Source organism: Limulus polyphemus, unplaced genomic scaffold (assembly GCF_000517525.1).
Source record: "Limulus polyphemus unplaced genomic scaffold, Limulus_polyphemus-2.1.2 Scaffold8277, whole genome shotgun sequence".
Taxonomy (NCBI): domain Eukaryota; kingdom Metazoa; phylum Arthropoda; class Merostomata; order Xiphosura; family Limulidae; genus Limulus; species Limulus polyphemus.
Window position 1 is genome coordinate 2,111 of NW_013673887.1, and position 6,967 is coordinate 9,077.

A 6,967-nucleotide genomic window follows, 5' to 3' on the forward strand; every position below is an offset into this window, starting at 1 on the left:
TTAAACGTAAAACAAATGTTACAGGTTAACTAAACAATAGAAAGAATAAAAAGTGAACATAAAACAAAACCATAACGAAATAAAAATTGAATTTGCTACCTCGTATTCCTTCCCCGTTCGAAAACCGACGTTATCACATTAATCACTGGTTTAAAATGCACAATTTTAGTACCCTTACTATTAATGACCTCATTATACCGACACCATGAATCCTGCCCAGTTTAAGTACATATACCTTACAAAGAAAAAGCGTAGTGTTCTCAGATCTTTAGCTTCTCTACCTTCTGCTCAGATTCAGGTTACGGGAAGTTAAGTCCAAAGACCAGCTGAGTTGCTATAATTAATTAGATGAAGAGATTTGAAACAATGTAATCATTATTTATGTATTCATTACCAACATTAACATCTATAAGTCACCGCTATAAGAAACTGGTGTCGGGTTCATAATTCATATTTAAAATCGATGTGAATAACTAAAATGTAAACTAAAGATTCACAGATTAACTAAATGATGATAGAATGAATAATTAATAAACAAATCCAAAACGAAATAAAATGAAACTTTCTACTTCACACTCTTTCCCCTTTAGAAGAAGTGATTATATTAATCAGTTTAAAATTAAGTCCTTACTTGTAACGTTATACTGACATCCTACACAGTTTAAATACGGATACAGTTCAAGGATGAAACCATTTTCTTATATATTCGACTTTATCTTTTGGTTCTAGTTCAGCTTAACGAAGCTACAGTTCTAAGACCAGTTAATCTGTAATAAACAAATATTGTACATACTCTTTACCTATATTAATATCTGTAAGTCACCGATAGGGGAAACTGATATCAGTCTAATAATTCATGTAAATTAAAAATTGGTGCGATTAGCTAGAAGGTGAGTTAGCGTTTAAGAATAAATAAAAATCCAGAGCTTAACTAAACGATAGAATGAATAATAAATGAACTGTAAAGAAATCCATAACAAAATAATAAAAGAATATACTATCTCACACTCCTTCTGCTTTAGACAAAGAATGTAATAATATTAAATCATTCCTTATAAATTCCCAATTTTAATATTGTTACTATTAAGGCCATCGTTATACTGACATTATGAAACCCCCACAGTTAAGTACAGATACTAGGACAAGTTGTTTATGTTCTTAACTCTTCAGATTGATCTTCTAGTTTTCTGCTGTAGTTCCCCTTACAGGGAGTGCTTGACTTCGGAGACCATCTAGGTTGAGCAGATGATTCGTTAAGTCGAAGGATAAGATGTGGACACGTCGAAACAAATTATCTTATTGGAGAGGAGGGGGAGGAACTCTCCAAGCCCTCTGTCGCCACTTCATTTTCTGCAACGACATAGAACGATGAGCATTTTCTGTAATAGGAATAATTCTCTCGAGAAAATATTTTCTTCCTTTTGTTTTATATTAAAATCAATTTAATGGTATAACAATTTTACTTCTCTAAAACGGAGTAACGAACAGTAAGTTTAGACAGTCTATTACATCTTAGAATAAGTTTTAGAATAAAACAATTTAATACAGAAGAAAATCAATATATTCTTAATAACAGCAGTAGTAAATTAACTACTTTTAATTGTGTCCGAAAGATACTAACGGTTGCAAGCCTCTCGCTGTAGCTTCCGATGTATTTCAACTTTGGATATTGTCTGTTTAATATTCAAGTACTTCTGTTCGTTCTTCTACGGTTGCAGGTGATATTGGGTATTTTCTTAGTTGTTTCCAATAAGTCCTTTATTGACCCATTATAAAACTAATTGTATAGTTTAGATGTAGTTTATGGATATTCCCATGCCAGAACTTTCTACTAACAAAGAACAATATACCATAAACATCAGGATTAATGTTTCTATAAATAAAAGGAATTAGAATATACAATATGTACAAAACTACAGTTTATAAGGTTGTCAATAATAACCAATAACACTTACTATCTCTCGTCACACAACTTATTGTAAATATTAAAAATTGATATTAACATTACTTACATACTCTTTTGCAACATCAATATCTGCAAGTTATCGATACAGGAAACTGGTGTCAGTCTCATAACTTTTAGAAGCTTTAAATGACGTAGTTAAGTAGAATGCGAGGTAGCGTTTAAACGTAAAACTAAACATTTCTATTCGTTAATTTATAATTTCTATTGTTTAGTTAACTGAAAACAAAACCATTACGAAATAAAAATAGAATTTGCTACCTCACATTCCTCCCCTTTCGAAAAAAAAGGGATTACATTAATCACCGTTTATAAATTCCCAATCCCTTACTTTTAACGACCTCGTTATACTGACATCATGAATTCTGCCCAGTTTAAGTACATATACCTTACAAACAAAATTCGTTCATGTTCTTCTATCTTCACCTTCCTGCTCAGGTTACGTGACGTCCTCGAGTTCAAAGACAAGCTAAAGCTGCAATAATTAAGTAATTAGTTAGAACAGATTTATTCCCGTTATCATTATTTACATACTATTTACCAATGTTAAATATCTGTACGTGACCGATATGGGGAAACTGGTGTCAGTCTGATAACTCTTAGAATCTAAAAGTTAATGCGATTAGCTAGGAAGTGAGTTAGCGTTTAAGTGTAAACTGAAAATTGACAGATAAACTAAATGATAGAAAGAACAAGTTAACTGTAAACAAAACCATAACAAAAGAAAATAGCTTGCTACCTCACACTCCTTTCGAAAACCGAAGTGATTACATTAATCACTCCTAAATTCCCAATTTTCGTATCCTTACTTTTAACGGCCTCATTATACCAACACCAAGAATCCTTTACAGTTTCAGTACAGATACCTTACAAAAAGAAATAATTGATGTTGATGAATCTTCATCTTCTCTACTTTCCTGCTCTGGTTCACTTTGCAGGAAGTGTTCGAGTTCAAAGACCACTTACGTTAGGCAGAGGACATAAATGACTCATCAGCACGTTACGTCGAAGGATGAGATGTGGACACACCAGAATAAGTCCTTTATTTTGATGGAAGGGAAGCAGCAATCTTAAAGCCTTCTTGTGCGATTTAAATTTTCTGCAAAGGCATAGGACGATGACCATTTCCTCTGGTGTCTAAAAAAAAAATACTGGAAAAATTAATTTTAGAAACGTAAAATTGTCCTATTAACACGATATAACCTAATTTATATAAAAATGGAGAAACAAATCGTAACTTGCAACTATTCATTCAGTCTTAGAATAAAGTTCAGTAAGAGTCACTCCAGAATATATTTGATGTATTCTTAACGATAGTAGCGAGGTACCTACTTTTAATTTTGTCCGAAAGATACTAACGGGTACAAGCTTCTCGCTGTAGCTTCCGATGTTTTTAAGCGTTGGATGTTGCCTTCTGTATAACATTTCTTGATATTTCTGTTCGTTCATCTACGGTTCCAGGAAATGTTGGATATTTTGTTTACAAAAAGTCCTTTTTTGACCCCTTATAAACTATCAAATAGGCTGCATACAATGTATGAATGAGCCAATGGCCAGAACTTTCCACTAACACGAAAGAAAAACATACCATCAATAATAGTTTAATATTTGTATAAATAAATAGATAAAAAAACGGAAGAAACGTGTATAAAACATTGAATAACAACAAAAACACTTCAGCGCTATCTCACGTGATTAAAGTCATTGAAACTCATGACAAAGTCTTTATTCAGAACACTAAATTAAAAATTTTACAACTTTAATATCTGCAAGTCACCGGTAATGGAAACTGGTGTCAGTCTCATAACTTTTAGAAACTTTAAAATGACGTAATTGATTAGAATGCGAAGTAGCGTTTAAAGTTAAAACAAATGTTACAGGTTAACTAAACAATAGAAAGAATAAAAAATGAAGAGAAAACAAAACCATAACGAAATAAAAGTAAATTTTGCTACCTCGTATTCCTTCCCCGTTCGAAAACCGAAGTGATCACATTAATCACTGCTTATAAATTACCAGTTTTAGTATCCTTACTATTAATTACCTCATTATACTGACACCATGAATCCTGCCCAGTTTAAGTACATATACCTTACAAAGAAAAGGCGTAGTGTTCTCAGATCTTCAGCTTCTGTACCTTCTGCTGCGATTTAGGTTAAGGGAAGTTCAAAGACCAGCTAAGTTGCTATAATTAGATCAAGAGATTTGAAATATTGTAATCATTATTTATGTATTCATTATCAACATTAACATCTGTAAGTCACCGCTATAAGAAACTGGTGTCGGTCTCATAATTCATATTTAAAATTGATGTCAATAACTAAAATGTAAACTAAAAATTCACACATTAACTAAATGATGATAGAATGAATAATAAACAAACAAATCCAAAACGAAATAAAATGAAACTTTCTACTTCACAATCTTTCCCCTTTAGAAGAAGTGATTACATTAATTAGTTTAAAATTAAATGCTTACTTGTAACGTTATACTGATATTCTTCAGTTTAAATACAGTTACAGTACAAGGATGAAACCATTTTCTTGTATATTCGATTTTATCTTTCGGTTCTAGTTCAGCTTAACGAAGTTCGAGTTCTAAGTCCGGTTAATCTGCAATAATTAAATAACAAATGATATACATACTCTTTACCAATATTAATATCTGTACGTCACTGATATGGGAAACTGATGTCAGTCTCATAATTCAAAATTTATGAGATTAGTTAGAAGGTGAGTTAGCGTTTAAGAGTAAATAAAAATTCAGAGCTTAACTAAATGATAGAATGAATAATAAATGAACGGTAAAGAAATCCATAACAAAATAACAAAAGAATACGCTATCTCACACTCCTTCCGCTTTAGACAAAAAATGTAATAATATTAAATCATTCCTTATAAATTCCCAATTTTAGTATTCTTAATTTTAAGGCCATCGTTATACTGACATTATGAAACCCCCACAGTTAAGTACAGATACTAGGACAAGTTGTTTATGTTCTTAACTCTTCAGATTGATCTTCTAGTTTCCTGCTGTAGTTTCCCTTACAGGGAGTGCTTGACTTCGAAGACCATCTAGGTTGAGCAGATGATTCGTTAAGTCGAAGGATAAGATGGACATGTCGAAACAAATTCTCTTATTAGAGAGGGGAGGTACTCTCCAAGCCTTCTGTCGCCACTTCATTTTCTGCAACGACATAGAACAATGAGCATTTTCTGGAATAGGAATAATTCTCTCGACAAAATATTTTCTTCATTTTTCTTTATATTAAAATCAATTTAATGGTAGAAGAAGTTTACTTCTCTAAAACGGAGTAACAAACAGTAAGTTTAGACAGTCCATTACATCTTAGAATAAGTTTATAAATAAAACAATTTAATACAGAAGATAATCAATATATTTTTAATAATAGCAGTAGTAAATTAACTACTTTTAATTTTGTCCGAAAGATACTAACGGTTGTAAGCCTCTCGCTGTAGCTTCCGATGCATTTCAACTTTGGATATTGTCTGTTTAATATTCAAGTACTTCTGTTCGTTCTTCTACGGTTGCAGGTGATATTGGGTATTTTTAGTTGTTTCCAAAAAGTCCTTTTTTGACTCCTTATAAAATTAATTGTATAGTTTAGATGTAGTTTATGGATATTCCCATTGCCAGAACTTTCTACTAACAAAGAACAATATACCATAAACATCAGGATTAATGTTTCTATAAATAAAAGGAATTAGAAAATACAATGTACAAAACTACAGTTTATAAAGTTGTCAATAATAAACAATAACACTTACTATCTCTCGTCACACAATTGATTGTAAATATTAAAAATTGATATTAACATTACTTACATACTCTTTTGCAGCATTAATATCTGCAAGTTATCGATACAGGAAACTTGGTCTCAGTCTCATAACTTTTAGAAGCTTTAAATGACGTAGTTAAGTAGAATGCGAGGTAGCGTTTAAATGTAAAACTAAAATTTTATAGATTAACTAAACAATAGAAAGAATAATAAATGAATTGAAAACAAAACCATAACGAAATAAAAATAGAATTTGCTACCTCACATTCCTCCCACCTTTCGAAAAAAGAAAGTGATTATATTAATCACCGTTTATAAATTCCCAATTTTCCTATCCTTACTTTTAAGGACCTCCTTATACTGACATCATGAATCCTGCCCAGTTTAAGTATATATACCTTACAAATAAAATTCGTTCATGTTCTTCTATCTTCACATTGTCTACCTTCCGGCTCAGGTTACGTGACGTACTCGAGTACAAAGACAAGCTAAGCTGCAATAATTAAGTAACTAGTTAGAACAACAGATTAATTCATGTAATCATTATTTACATACTATTTACCAATGTTAAATATCTGTACGTCACCGATATGGGAAACTGGTGTTAATCTGATAATTCTTAGAATCTAAAAGTTAATGCGATTAGCTAGGAAGTGAGTTAGCGTTTAAGTGTAAACTGAAAATTGACAGATTAACTAATCGATAGAAAGAATAAATTAACTAAACAAAACCATAACAAAATAAAAAGAATTTGCTACCTCACACTCCTTTCGAAAACCGAAGTGATTACATTAATCACTCTTAAATTCCCAATTTTCTTATTCTTACTTTTAACGCCCTCATTATACCGACACCGAGAATCCTTTACAGTTTCAGTACAGATACCTTACAAAAAGAAATAATTCATGTTCATGAATCTTCATCTTCTCCACTTTCCTGCTCTGGTTCACTTTACAGGAAGTGTTCGAGTTCAAAGACTACTTACGTTATGCAGAGGACATAAATGACTCATCAGCACGTTACGTCGAAGGATGAGATGTGGACACACCAGAATAAGTCCTTTATTTTGATGGAAAGTGGGTGGGGGTAGGCAATCTGAAAGCCTTCTTTCGCCACTGAAATTTTCTGCAACGGCATAGAATGATGAGCATTTCCTCTGGTGTCGAAAAAAATTCACTGGAGAAAATATTTTCATTTTAGATACG

At 31.8% G+C, this 6,967-nt stretch overlaps 1 long non-coding RNA gene across 2 annotated transcripts; it reads right to left on the minus strand.

Moving 5' to 3' along the window:
• Positions 1 to 300: 300 nt before the first annotated feature.
• On the minus strand, positions 301 to 1,825 carry LOC111083129. Of its 2 annotated transcripts, none has more exons than XR_002608816.1 (3): positions 1,622 to 1,825; positions 1,207 to 1,350; positions 301 to 334 (listed from the first exon to the last, which is right to left on the minus strand). It is a non-coding gene; the product is annotated as an uncharacterized LOC111083129 (long non-coding RNA). The 2 variants fall into 2 exon arrangements; XR_002608815.1 differs by having other exon boundaries at positions 303 to 334; positions 1,164 to 1,350.
• Between the last annotated feature and the right edge of the window lie 5,142 nt (positions 1,826 to 6,967).